This window comes from Mytilus trossulus, chromosome 1, assembly GCF_036588685.1.
Source record: "Mytilus trossulus isolate FHL-02 chromosome 1, PNRI_Mtr1.1.1.hap1, whole genome shotgun sequence".
Classification (NCBI taxonomy): Eukaryota; Metazoa; Mollusca; class Bivalvia; order Mytilida; family Mytilidae; genus Mytilus; species Mytilus trossulus.
Genome location: NC_086373.1, coordinates 64201754 through 64217986, shown reverse-complemented (window position 1 = coordinate 64217986; position 16233 = coordinate 64201754).

Genomic DNA, 16233 nt, shown 5'->3' with positions numbered 1-16233 from the left:
ATACCGCAGCAGAATTATAAATAAACAACTGTTATCTTTTTAAGAGGCATGTTAACACAATAAGTGCAAATAGATGGAAGTAGTGATGTTATATTTGGTTCCTTTGTTCAACTCCGAATTAGTGTTTATCTCGCTACGCTACGTTTGAAGTTTGCAAAGCAATCTCACCATTGTTTCGGAGTTTGTCCTTCTGTTTATCTATTTATGAAAGACAAAGTGACCAACTGTTATTCTTATGTAAATGGTAGATTAAAAAGTTTATGTTTTCCTGCTTTCAGTTAGAAATTTAAAATTTAAAGAAAAGGCGTTCACTTAGGCAGCAACAATTTGATTTTCGGGGGGGGGGGGGATTCTTTCGTTTTAACAAGTCCCAGTTGTATTTTTTGTAGACTGTTCGCGTTGCCTTGCAACCGTTTACCCATTAAGTTTGTTAATCCAAGTTCTTCGTTATTGGATGTAAATAACAAATTGAATAAGATAAAAAAAAATGCATAATTAATAGTTACCTCTATTGACCATTTTTTGCAGGAGTTAATATCATCTACATATGACTTTGGTTCTCTGAAGGAGAAAATGACAGACAAACTGCGTATTTCATTTAATTGCCATACAAAATTCAAGAGGTTTATGAAACAAAACAACTGACGCTGTATTTCATTTCTAGATATACAAAAAGAGTTCCTGTATACATCAAAACTTCTTCCATCAGTGTGCACTATTGGATTGATATATTTCTTACATATAGGATGGTTATTTACTATCATTTCTGCTACACACGTCCTTAATTCAACACCAGGAGGTGGTATGAGTTCGTAATCCGCCTCTGCGAACAATAAAGTCAGCTTTGACAGTTTTGTTAAATTTGAAAATTGGTCCATTTCTTTGGCAGCCATTTTTGCATTGTAAAATCTGATTTCAAAAGGAATATAGTCAGTAACATTATTGCAGATTGCACAGTACTTATTTTTAAAAATATCAATGTTTTCATAGTCAAATACGGGTGGACCATTTTCTATCATGTTGTCTTCCTGACAGTTGTCTTTAATGGTATTATCGTGATATTCAAAGGAACACATTGATATTGTCTGAAATCCTTTCTTTTTGTATTTCTGTGTATTTTGTTTTATACACTTATATCTCTTTGGAGTAATGTTCGTGATCAAATTGTGTTTTTCACAACAATCTTTGTAATCATTACATTTTTCATCACAGTAGCAGTACCGATCTATACCTTTCGGCAACTTACACCCACCGAATGATAAACATTCATCTTCCAACATGTTCGGGTAAGTAGACGTCTGTTCATCTGACTTGATTGTTATTCCTGAAGGAGTTGCTTTGCCTATTTTATTCCTATACATGTCATTACCATTGACTTGAAATATACTTCTAGAAGTTGTATCAGACGTTGTTATTTTTTTTTTATTATCCCATGACCCGTCAGTACTAGTTACTTGTTCCTTATTATTAGATTTTGTATCTGATGTTGTTTGATTTATCCATTCTTGTCCACGTACAAGAAGCCATACACGCAAAACAATTATTAAAGCTAAGATAAATAATGAAAATTTCATCTTTCCTGGGTTTTTTTTTCTTCTGATGAACAGTTTATACCAGACTTTATGAACAGATATTTTTATTGATATGTGTATGGTAATAAACATAGTCTTATTAATAGTTTTTATAAATTGCAGAACAGATATCTAAATTATGAAATTTGTGTATTGGTTGTTTATTAGTTTATTCATTATTGTCATGTCCATTCGTTAATTTTAATGCAAAACTCCGCCTCATTGGGCGTAGAATAATTTGTAACAGACTTCATCTTTTTAAACGTAGTTTAAAATGTGTTATGAAAAGGGGAGCGTCATATATATCAAAAACTATATTTTAGGTGGCACATTTTACAATTCTTTCGCATTTTAAAAGGCTTCAATTTATGTTAATTTTTCTTGTTTACTAATACTAAACTAATATTATAATAGCATAACACTCATGACATAACTTCATTTCAAATGCACATTTATAAACAGATACAGTGATATGCAATGAAGTTTCGCGTTTGATAGTTCATTGATAACATTCTGGAGTACCATAATCAAACAACTTGTAAAGTTTAATTTCATTGGCCGAAAGATTCAAATACAACAGCAATGTAGTCTGTGTGCACGTGAATTGACACAGGTGACCGACAATGGAATTTACTATGTTACTACAAACGTAAAAACAATCATTTGTATAGTTTACAAATCTTTGGTCAAAAGAATTAAATAAATGTTTTGTTATCTTCAAATAGTGGAGTCGAAATATTATACTGATATGTTGTATTTAGTAATATTCTAAGTTCTTTGTCCTTTACGCATGCAACAACTCAATTATCTTGTACCCGGCATGATGAGAAATATATTTTTTTCTTTGCTAATTATTGAAAGCCGTACGGTGATCTATAGTTGTTAATTTCTGTGTAGTTTTGGTCTCTTGTGGAGATTGTCTCATTGACAATCATAGCCACATCTTCTTTTTTTAATTATAAATGTACTGTTTTCGATTTTAAATGGATGAACGTTTATCTTTTAATTTTGTACTGTAAGACTAAGTATATGTAGTAAGTATTCGTATTTCAAATGAAATAAAAAACGAAACGTGTATGATCAACTGATAAACAAAATATCAAGAAATTAAGGATGACTAAATACATGTACAAGAAGAAACTCACCTTTTTATCAATACATTTAAATAATTTAATGAATAAACATTTTTTTAAAAACTGTTTGTTTCTATTTTCATTGATATAGGAAGAATTAAGTGGTGTTGGTGCCAATGAGACAACTATAAAAGTAAACCATCATAGGTCAATATACGGCCTTCAACTAGGAGCCTTGGCTCACACTGAACAACAAGCTATACAGGACCCCAACATTACTAGTGCAAAACCATTCAAACGGGAAAACCAATGGTCTAATAATTACAATATATAGTTAACGTTCGTTTTTCAATCGAGAATAGCAAAACCTCATGAAGTATATCGTTGGAGTTAATAACCTACATTTAATCATCCCCTGTGCCATGATTGGCCATCTCCGTTTTTTTCTTAACAAAGCATGGTTGGTTACATGTAATGTTTGAATTTACTTACAATTTCGGGATTTGTTTTTCTTCAAATACGGGATCAGAAAAAAAATCACTGTCCTATGTCGAGTTCATAAACTTGGCAAAGCATATGAAAAGTGTTTGTAGTAAAGTACGGTTTCATTTTTCAAGTACAACGTTAATTCATCGAGTCCATTGAGTAAAAGAAAAGGCAGGATAAGCAACTTGGGGTGAGTCAATGAAAAAAATATGTAAATTGAGTGTTTTTTTTTTTTTTATCCTACAGTGAACTTTTGATGTCGTCTCTTGATCTAGAGGCATTTAAATTGAATATTTAGATTGACAACTGTAAAGATTTTAAAGTTTAAACTTTCTACCAATTGCAGAAAATTATAAGACCAATGAATTTCACTTGCACATTTATTAAATCTAGAATTGTGATTGGAATCATGTATGCAGATACGATGGAAGCTTTAAACCACCTTCACCAGCTACGTGAATTTAAATCAGTCCATTCAACGTTATAGTACGTATGTTCTATTTTCGCAGTTGTGAGGTCGAAGGTATGAATTGACCAATGAAAACGATCGTTCCTTAGAGAGTTAATCCAATAAAGTTTGTTTGACTGATTATGTCGCACGACCTTAAGCTAAGCTCGGCCGCAGTTAGGTGTAGGTTGATAGAAATTAATAATTGACAATAACAACTGAAACATAAATTGAAGGAAATATACCACTTTTTCTATCTAGATGCTTTCAAGATATATAATAAAAAGGAATGATAAAATTGCAAAACAAATTCCTCATTTCAAAGTACTAACTTTATTGATGAGTATGATGATGGTATGTTCTCGGTTCCTCTAATATTCAACTGCATGTTTTCCGAAATGTTTTGTAATTTTTAAAATGTCAAGCACTTATCAAATGAAAAATTGCGGGCAACAACTCTTTAGTTGAATAACCTAGTTGTTTGATCATATTTGCATGTTGGCAATATGTGGAGAAGGATCTGGTCTTTGGTGGGGTTCGTGTTGCTCAGTCTTTAGTTTTTTGTTATGTATTCTGTAATATTAGTTGTGTTTTTCTTTTTCTTTTAGCCATGGCGTTGTCATTTATTTTCAATATGTAAGTTTGACTGTCCCACTAGTATCTTTCGTCCCTCATTTTGTAGATAAGTCAAAAAGTGAATTAATGCAATATGGAGTCATCTGGTATTTTTTGTGTTACTGAGAAGTAGGTTGATCTTAAGATCTTAGCAATGCTGGCCCTAGTTTTTTGATGAACCAATGTTGCCATGCTGGTCGATTTACAGGTACAAATAGAATACAAAACCTCTACATAAGTGACGATTTTCTTAAAAGTTTCCTACAACTACGATGGAAGCAAAATAGGCAGCACTAAGTCCTATTAAAAGGGAGAGGAGATAGAAATTGATATAAACCAAGTAAATAACTTTTGAATTTATATTCATTGAACTTGGCAAAGAACGAGGTGAATCTTCAATGATGGGATAATAAAAGATCCAAATCGTGAAATTTGTGCTTGAACAATTCCCGCGGAAATGTGTGTATTCGTGGTTTTACGTAAGTTAGGTATCGGACGTAATTGTAATTCTTTATTTTCTGATATAAGCTCTCCTTGTATCAAAATTCTTATTAAGAAAAGTTGGAATAATTCTATAAGTTTATTACCAAAATACTTAAACAAATTTTTAATATGAAATCAAACTTGGAAAGATTTATTTAAAAAAAAGACTAAAATTAAAGTATAATAAATAGTGGTATTCATCTTTAAACCAAGACCGAAAAAATACGTCATTTGGAAATAAACTTAAAAGAACATACAGACTTTTTTAGATACATTTAAATCTAAGAATTCAGATGACAACATTCAGAATTAGTAACCATGATCTAGAAGTAGAAAGAGGTAGATACAGGGGACTTCAGGCAATGGATAGAATTTGTAATCTTTTAAAAAAAAAGACATAGAAAAGGTACTCAATTTTGTACTATAATTAGAAAATAACTGTATTGTATTTCAAGCTTGGCCTTCGTAAGACGTAGATTTTACTGTCGCAAATTGAGTTAACCTAGCAACGCGGAGCGCCAATGCAGCATATTAAAATAAATACTATTTAAAAAATATTTTGGCGTAAAATGACATAAACGAAAAAGTCCGCGAAACTGTTGCATTGTCTTAAACAACTAAACAATGTGACGTCATTTGTATTCTCATGATGTCAAACATAAACACTAGAAAAAAGAAGAATTTGAGGCTCAAAATGTGTTTTTTATGAATACAATTTGTGAGAAATTACATACGTCCAATTAAAATTATTGTTGCAAAAGAATTGCATTTGAATGTTCATCCTTAAAGTCTGAGAGAGTTTCCATTATTCCTAACAAACAAATTCACAATTTAGGTTTTCAATCACAATTTATTTGGCTTATATCAATTGAAGATAGTCACATTTTTAATTAAGTCAGCAATTTACTTTATATTTAAAATGTTGTTCGAAAACAACTATTACAAACTTAGTAAAGTAAACGATTTTACTGTAAATATTTGTAATTTCAGCTTGTTATTATATGCTTATAAAGCACCAGGGGCCAGTTTCACGAAGATAAGACAGGTCTAAGAATGGTCTTACGACATATCTTGGTCGTTAGTGGGTTTTACAATGTGGTCATAACTTATGACATCTCTTAAAGTTTGCCATAAAGTAAGGACTACACGATGTGTGTCTTATGATGGTCCTAAGTTAAGACATCGTTACGATCGATGTCCTAACATGAGTTGTAAACACATATGGCGGCAGTAGTTTTAAGGTACCTCAGACAACAATATCAAAACATACGCAGAAATAGAATTTTCTGAGACCATGACAATCCTTAGGATTACCTAGATGACACAAAAATAGTAAGAAAAAACAGACTATCACGTCCTATGATATGTGCAGAATGTTTGAATTTGATCTTCAAAGACCAACGAGAAGATCTCGCGCTTTCCCTGTCTCTTTACAAGTCATGGTTGCTTTGAGATTTTTTGCAACTGGGAAATTTCAGCTGGTCTAAACCGACGTACACAACATTTCAATCTAGAATGTTTCAAGAATTACCCGTGATGTGACAATGTGTCTGAAAAATGTATGCAATAATTATATAAAGATGCCAAATGATCGAGCACAGCTGCACGAGATCATAGAAGGATGTCTTCCCAAATATCATCTGAGCAATAGACGGGACTCACATTAGGATAACATCGCCAGTAGATTAGATGAACAATTATATTTGAAAAAGAAAAGAAAACTACCACTCTATTAATGTTCAAGGAGCTTGTGACTCAAACTTGAAATTTCTGAACAATGTAACTAAATGGCCATGTGCAACTCACGACGCATTAATTTGGGCTTATTCTAGGCTAAGTGAAATGTTTGAGGACGGAACAATCGATCATGGATGGCTGATAGGAGATAGTGGGTATCATCTTCGACCATGGCTTCTCACTTCTGTGCTAAACCCAACAACGAGAAAAAAAAACGATACAATGCTTCCCATATGAAGACGAGGAGCGTTTGGAGCTATAAAATCACGTTTCCGTGGTATAGATGCAATTATGGCACATTGCTTTACAGACCATTTCAATGCTGTGACAGACAACAGTATATGGGCAATTTGAATGACGTTGAAAAAAAAAAGAAACGGGCTGAAAAATGGAAGACTTGGACATTGAATAAATTGTATCATCTAATTACTTTTAAATGTTGTAAATTTTACCATTTCAACTACCACAGATTTAATAGATGCTTAACTCCTTCTGCAGAAAGTGTATTAATTGTTCAATGATAAGGTTGACAGCTTGGAAAAAAAAACCCAACACGATAGACTCATTAATGATTTAAAGAAATAAAGACTTACAAAAAGGTGTAATATAACATTATGCTAGTTTTATAAAGTTTCAAACTAGCCATCATCAGGTGTACTCAGTGTTTGTTGGTCTAACACTTTGACTACCATTTGTGCTAAACTATTGTTCATTTGTGCCAAATACAGTTGTTGTTTCAGTTAAATGTTAAATCGCTGTCTTTCTATATCAAGTCTTTCAGACTCCATTGTCAATCGCTGTTTTTCGACACCAAGTCTGTCTTGTTCTGTGTTTAGTCGTCTCTCTTCCATGGCAATGGAACTCTGTGTTGTTTTGTTCTCTAATATCTTGTTAGATTTCATTGCCGATTTGGCGATTGGTGCCTCTCCTGTCATACATGAGTCCGTGGAGCTAAATGTACAGAATTAGCAGCTGGGTTCTGATATAGAATGAACTGATTAATTTTCATGGTAATTACATTGTAATAGATTGAAAGTAACAGACAAAGAGCAATAGATATGCAAATCTAAATGACACAATTATTTTAAATGTGGACGTTAAGCTGTCATTCATTATCATTCATCTTTGTTATATGTTTATAGTTTAAAACAATTATTATAACTTTTCGTACTACATGTAAAGAATTTGACATTTTAAACAAACGAATATTTTTTCTCTCCATTTGAACCTTTTCTATAATTTGTACTTCAGGTACATAGTACACTTTGACTGTGTTAATCATGACCATTTAGGCACTGAGATTTGTATTACATATAAATGGAGTAAAACAAAGGGGTGGTGCTATAGTGGTTATGTTAAAGGGTTAAGCCGCGCTCATTTTTTTTAATTTATTTGTCATAAGTCACACGTTATTCTGTGGCCCTTTATAGAATTTTGTTAAATTTGAACATAAGGTAGTTTGAAATTTAGGGGATGGGGAAGAAAAGGGAGGGAAGGGCTAGAATGAAATTTGAAAAAAAAACAGTCAGGGGAGGATCCAGCAATTTTCAAAAGGAGGGTTCCCAAAATAAGAGGGTTTTTTATAAGAGAGTTTTCTATAATGTGTACTTCAGGTACAGAGTACACTTTGACTGTGTTAATCATGAACATTTAGGCACGGAGATTTGTATTACATATAAATGGAGTAAAACAAAGGGGTGGTGATATAGTGTATACATTAAACGGTTAAGCCGCGTTCATTTTATTAATTTATTTGTCACAAGTCACACGTTATTCTGTGGCACTTTATAGAATTTTGTTAAATTTGAACATAAGGTATTTTGAAGTTTAGGGGATGGGGTACAATGAAAGGATTAGGACCAGTAAGAGCCCTTTTTGGCCCCAAAATATAGCAGTTTTACAAAATTGATAAAATGTGATCTTTTAGATATTTATTAAACAGAAGAGTGCTTTTGCTACACAAATATGTTTTTTTTACTATACAATGCATATATATCGGGTACTGGCACCTTAAAGTCATGCTAAATTACTGAATTCTTCACAATTGTAACATTTTAGTTAAATTTTAGACGGTTTTCGTGTTAAATGAAAGTGGCCGCATTCGTGTTCATCCATAATATTGAAATTGAAGTTGTAATTTATGATAATACATAACATATATAAAGGTTGAGGATGAACACGGATGCGGCCACTTTCATTTTTGACAAAAACCATCCGAAAAGTGACATTTTTCGGCATATTTGGTTGATTTTTCATAATTGAGCTTTAATCGGATCGTTTTTAATGACTAAATCAGTTCTAATCTTTCACATAAACTAATTGATTTATATGAAATAGACACTGAAGTGTTTAAAAAGTGGTCAAAATCATTTGTCAGATGAACCTGAAATGTGAGGCCAAAAACGGCCCCTATCAGACCTACTCCTTTGAAAAAAGCAGTCAGGGCCGAATCCAGCCATTTTCAAAAGGAGGGTTCCCAAACCAGGTTAAAGAGGGGTTTTCAATAATATGTCCCCATTTCAAGGGGGATTTCAACTATATTAAATATACAAAAGCATTAGGTGTAAAACAAAAAAGGGGTTCCCATCCTGAGAACTCTCGCCCCTTGGAACCGTCCCATCATACCTCATCTTATAATTTTTATAAAGAAACTAAACTTACCGTTTTCCATAGACGAATCTGAACTCCTTCGAGAATTTGGACAGGTAGGGAAAGTGAAATCCAAGACATTAGATTCACTTCTTTCACCAGATGGTACAGATCCTGTGTCAGTTCCCCCTTCTAAACCTTCTATTGGTGTTTCTCAAATGATACCGACAACTATATCTTGTAGTTGAGACAATTCCTTTGGTGGAGGTTTGCCGCCCGTCATACGTGCCTCGCGACGGTGATTTGAAGCAGCCTTCTTTGCACTGCTCATGTAGGTCGTCCACTTCGTCCTTATCTCCTCTACCGTACGTGTATGAACAGTGTGATTGTACTGCATATTTTCCCCCAAATCTTCTTTTTTGTTTATATACTGAATATAACTAACTTGTTCTTTTCCACGGAAGCCACTGATTTGGTTGAAGTTGGACTCCCTTACCTGTTCATAACGAAATTTGTTTAGGTTGACGGATTATCAGAATGATTTATCAACAATGAACATTTGATGTATTTATAGCAGGAATGCACGATATTATCCTTTAACCTTAATACAACCGATATAGTGACAAATTGAATTTAACTCACTTGTATGAAAAAAAAAACATCTTTTAAATTTTTTATTCTTCATTTATGTCTATTTGAGTTTGTTTGTGTATATTGGTGTATTTTTTATTTACATTACACTTTTTTATGTTAATTGTGCAAATTATCTAATAATTGGATATTAATCAATACGTTTAGTAATTTATGGAAAATACATACTATATTTACATGAATTTCGCATACATCAATGTTTATCTTGTTAAAATAAAAACTTGCGACAGGTTTAGGATTTCTATGCTAAGATCATCTTAAGACAACTTCGAGACGAGGTCTGAGACAGGTCTTCGGATAGAAATCCTAAACCAGCCCCAGGAAAAATCCCAGAATACTTCAATTCAGTTTACTATATTTTTTAGAACCACTGTGTTTGTCAAATTTGAAACATCATACATTGTGTTATAAAGATACATTGGTGTGTGTCTATTAATTTCTCTTCATTCCAATCATTGATTTAGTAATTGTATTCAAATCATTGCAATCATTTTGCAATAACCTCTACCCAATTTAACTTGTTATTCTGCTTGTAATGGGCGTCTATAATTGACAATAAAATATATTTTATTTGATATTAAAAGCGTGTATTATTTGCAATATACGAAATTTTGAAAAATAAATTCTACTTAGAAAATAATGCTGTTTTACCAAATAAAACAAAGACTCTAAATTGTAATGGTGGAAATGTAATACGTGTTCCCTTACGTTCGTTTGTACCTTTCGTGTAGGAAAGTTCCTTTAAGGACATCACATTTGCGAACAGTGAGGAAAGGAGTAGGTCCGGTAAGAGCCCTTTTTGGCCCCAAAATATAGCAGTTTTAAAAAATTCTGAAAATGTAAACTTTTAGTTATTTATTGGATAGTAGAATGGTTCTGCTACATAAATATTGGCTGTTTTTGGCAATGCAATGCACATATATTGAGAACTAGCACCATTAAGTCATGCTAAATTACTGAAATCATCAAAATTCAAGCATTTTAGTTAAATTTTAGACGGTTTCCGTGTAAAACGAAAGTGGCCGCATTCGTGTTCATCCAAAATATTTAAATGGAAGTTGTATTTGATGATAATACATAACATATATAAAGATTGAGGATGAACACGGATGCGGCCACTTTCATTTTTGACAAAAACTATCTGAAAAGTGACATTTTTTCGCATATTTAAGCTTGAATCGGATCATTTTTTATGACTTAATGAGTTAAAATCTTTCACAAAAAATAATTTAATCAAATGAAATAGACACTTAAGTGTTTAAAAAGTGGTCAAAATCTTTCGTCAGATGAAACTGAAATTTGAGGCCAAAATCGGTCCTTACCGGACCTACTCCTTTGTTGTTACGACGATAAGATCATATCAATTTCAATAAAATGCAACATGATAGGCTTTGTTAAATGTAGATCAATCTTTTTAATATCATATACAAAAGAAAATCACAGATGGCAAATTACTTGTATTATTATATACCATAATTAACATTATTTAAAACAGATTATTCTCTGATCCTGTTTTTCGTTTTATTTGATCACGGAAATGAGATAGTTTGCAAAGAAAAAAAAATAATAAATAAGCAGAAAAACTGGCTACAGGTTCAAATTAAGGACAGTCAACATAGTAATTATGTGACTAAGAGTATCATAGAATTTATTTGTATACCTGTCATTTGAACTGAGTTATTTTACAATTACAAGCGAATACGAAACAGTTGATATATGCCTTTTGGTTTATGAAACGTATTTGCTATAAGATATGTTGGAGAAGAGAAGAAGAAAAAAAACCAAAAACTTTCAATTGTCTGATTTAGTACAAGATTGTATGCAAAGGAGAATTTCTGTCATGAAATTAAAATTTTCAAAAAGTCCCATCAAAATGTAGGTAAGCTCTATAAGAAGATCACATTTGCGAAACACGAGGACGATATTGTTGTTACGTTGATTAAATCATATCAATTTCAATAAAATGCAACTTTTAAACAACATAAAAGGTTTTGTTAAATGTAGATTAATCTTTTTAATGTCATATACAAAAGGAAATTTTAGATGGCAAATTACTTTATCATATATCATAATAACCATTATTTATATTATTTATATTATAATTTATTTCATAAAAATCCAATAGATTATTATCTGATCCTGTTCTTCAATTTGTTTGAACGGAAATGAGATAGTTTGCAAAGAAAACAAAATAATAAATATTCTCTGATCCTGTTCTTCAATTTGTTTGAACGGAAGTGAGATAGTTTGCAAAGAAAAAAAATAATAAATAAAAAGAAAAACCGGCTACTGGTTCAATTAAAGGACAACATACCAATTATGTGACTAAGAGTATTATAGAATTATTCGTATACCTGTCATTTGAACTGAGTTATTTTACAATTACAAGCCAATACTTTTAAGATACAGAAACGGTTGATATATGTCTTTTGGTTTCTGAAACATATTTGCTATAAGATATGTTGGAGAAAAGAAAAAGAAAAAAACCAACTTTCAATTGTCTGTTTCAGTAAAAAATTGTATGCCAAGGAGGAATGCCTTTATGAAATTAAAATTAAAGAAAAGTCCCATCAAAAATTTGACCCCTTGTAAAGATTTATTTGCCAGATAACCCACACTAACTCTATCGTTGTTTTTTTTTAAATTGACAATATTGTTTTATCATGTTAATTATTAATGCTCTTACGTCAACCGTATTTCAAAACACAATTCTTTTAAAAACAAAAATTGCAAATATGTGTAAGGAACAGATATTAATAACATCCATACGAAATGGAAATAACTATTTGTAAAAAGTAAAATTACAAAAATACTGAACTTAGAGGAAAATCAATTCGGAAAGTCCATAATCACATGGCAAAAATAACAAAACGCATCAAAAACGAATGGACAAGAACTGTCATATTCCTGACTTGGTACAGGCATTTTCAAATGTAGAAATTTGTGTAATTTATTTTTATAACAAGTACAAAAACTAATGTGTTGTACTGCAGGGCTTCATAAATTATGTATGCCACTGCTGGGGGAAGTTTATTCCCTAACAATATCACAAACCAAGTAGTCAACACTTGACTTATTATTGAAACTGTCATAGTTTTATATTACATGGATACTCTGTAATTTCGAACTTTAATTGCCCCTTTTCAAGCTATGATACGAGGTTCATTGATGAATTTTGTTTAAGACGAAACGCGCATCCGACATACAAAAAAAGTAATCTTGGTATCTTTGATCAAATCTATTAATAATCAAAATATTTTCAATCGCTAGACATAGTTCAAAAGATATTTCTAATATACCTAATTTTAGGTATTTCCTTTGCCAAACTGTTGGTTATTTTGGAATTATTTTTTAGTGCTTTCCTCAAATATTGGTGATTACTAGACATATTTTTAGAATAGTTTTGTGCATATTTGACCCGAATGCACAGTGGGATTTCCAGTGACACTAGAACAATAGAAAAGTCACTCTTCTAATGAAAGAGATAGAAAAGGTCTAAAAACAGGAGAGACAATTTACGCATAAAACCCGATATGCATAGGGATGGATATCTCTTAAAACACAGAACCATTATATAACTTTTATACAACCACTATAAATAAAGTATATGTTAAAGCTAAATGTGTTAATATATGATTTTTTAATTGCCAAACATGCTGTTAATTGAACAACCTATTGTTCAACTAAGGGGTTTGTAAAAAAAGTGCCAGATTTGACTGCATATTTTTCTTTTTTTTTGAAAAAAATATATATCAAACCTTAATAATGTAGCTTTCTGGGAATTTAATTTTTAACGTGTTCCGAAATGTAGTTTCGTCACAAGAATTTTTCAAAGTTGTGTCATTTTGTCAATATGAATGTCGGTAAATTCGTATGATCGAGCACACCGACAAGTATATCTTTGGGACAACTCGATATAATGTAATCAATATACGTGAAAGATTACCTAATGTGAAGTTTATCAAAATCATCATAAGATAATTGATCAACGCATTATGTTTGAACAACATGAGTCCTACACTATAAGATTTAAAGGTGCATATCATTTACATTCAACGTTTTTATTGGATTTTTTTTTACTACAATGTAACCTCGAGGTTCAACGTTGATAGTAAAAAAAAATCCCAGAAATTTTTTGAATGATATTGTAAATGATATGAACCTTCGAATTCTTATAATATCGGAATAGAAAATATGTGATCCGAATTAACCATGCACGTGTGTTACAGAAGATTATGAACTTTTATGATGTACAGGGGGTAAGGGTTTTTCTTAAACACTATTATGATCCCAAATTTGATGAATTTTGTTGGCAATACTTTAATAAACACACTACATATAGCAAAGTATATATTAAATCTCAATGTATTATTATGAGGAAAAATGTTGGACTCGGTAAAAAAAAATCTTCCCCTCCCCCCGTATTGCATGTAATTGTAATGGTTTAAACCTAAAGGATTCGCACTAACTGCCTAAAAGGGGTCCGCTCCAGTCTTGAATCAGTGATTTTGTTTATCATAAACAAAATATTGTCTCACACTGAAAGGGGCAGCCGGGCAACATGCACAGCCCGGATTGTCAAAACAACTAAGATTTACAAAAATGATTACAAACAAAAACCACCAGTTGGACAATCTTACTGGAATCTGATTATCTCTACTGATAAATAATGCAACCCTCATGACACATTTAAGTTTTGGAATGATTTTATTCAAAAATAATGTTTCTCATTGGTATACATTTCTATGCTCTTGTCTTTCCAGAGTTTATATTGGAAATTAAAAATTGCTGCATGAAAGACACTAGCTCCACATTCCTATGCATATGATTGTCATATGTACGAGAATCATTCTATAAAATATCCGTTTGATATCCTTTCAATGCATGACACTGTCTAGTGGTTTTCCTGCCACAATTACAAGGAAAACCTGGCTTAACTTGTGCTAAGTCAAACACTTGAATCTTACATCGCTATTGATGTCAAGCAATTATTTAAAGGGCCATCCGAAACTGTTGGGTTTTATGACAGTCTTCCTTCCATACACACCATCGCTGCAAAATAATTTGAACATTCAATTAGATGATTATAATATTGTTTGGCAATCCAAAGAGAACCTGAAAACATCAGACCACAATAAACAGAGACCAACAAAAAAGCCAATTTTACTTTACAATGAAATTGAAAAAGTAGTTAGTTACATGTCAAATCATCTTTTGACTGTCGACAAAAAATAAATAAAATCTAAATTTCGTAGCATTCCCCCCCCCCCCCTTTTTTTAACTGAATTTGTTCAAGGTATGGTGGTTTTACCCCTTTTCAAATTTTAGTATGTCATGTTGTATATCGTTTATAAATTAGATGAATTTCTAGCAAGTTTCTACGATATTCTTTATCATTTGACAAAATACTATGCATCTGAATTAAATTGTTTACTATTTGAAAAAGCGCGCCTTCTTTTACTTTAATTTACTTCCCTTTATTTCACATAGCAACAAATATTAAAAACTGCCACATTTGACTGCATATCAATATTTTTTCCCAAAAAAAATATATGTCAAGCAGCATAATTAACTTTACAAATTGGGAGAAAATCAAGATGTTCCGACTATAGGTTAGTATTAAAAAAAAATAATGAAAGGTTGGCATGATTACAGGTTTGAACCCTGACGACACTCAAAATCGAAATTCACTTATTTACCTATCATATGAAGATACGATGATGTGATAAACTTAACAATTAATAATTTACCTGGTGCATTATCATATTCACATTACGTTGGCACGTCTCAGTTCGTCTGTGTTAGCTCATTTCAAGCTCGTAAACAATGTACACCATTTTCCGCTGTTCTTTACCGATTACCTCTAGTCAGAAGAGCCCACTGTTTACAGGGGAGATAATATTTTGTCACCGCTTCACGCACTGTGCAATCAAGAATCAGGATTAAAAATGGTTTTATGGAATATACACCTTACCCATTATGACGATACGTGGATTGAAAAGAAGTCATAAACAAATGCAAATGTTAATATGGATACATACAGAAGTAGCGATTACTCAATTAAACTGTTTATACAGATCGTGTACTTATAGATTATCAAAAATCAAATGTTTAACGAAAAAAAAATAATGTATCACTGTGAGTTAAAAAAAAAAAGTTCGTATCACAGTAGGTAAACAACGTTTTGTGAAAAGTTTCAGAAATAATTAACAACAAATATATTAATTCTAAGAATTGCACTTATTAAACAACTTTAAAGTGTTACATTACAAATGCTAAAAGATGCTTAAGAAGAATCCTATATCGCTACGCATTCCAGTGTGGCTTCATATATTTTCTAAATTCTTTATGACGTCAAAATTTTCCGAACACTTTTGTGATTTCCATTTTGATTTTTACTTTTTTCTTCTACAGCAGATTCGTAACTTTCTCAATTTCTTTTCATTGTGTTCAACTTGTTTACAAAGAATCTACAAATAGTCTTTGATTGACAGGTTATCGGAAGTTAAACTCGGGGGCTTGATATGGATTTCGAGGGCTGATATAGATATCGGCCCGAGGGCTGATAACCAACCTTGAC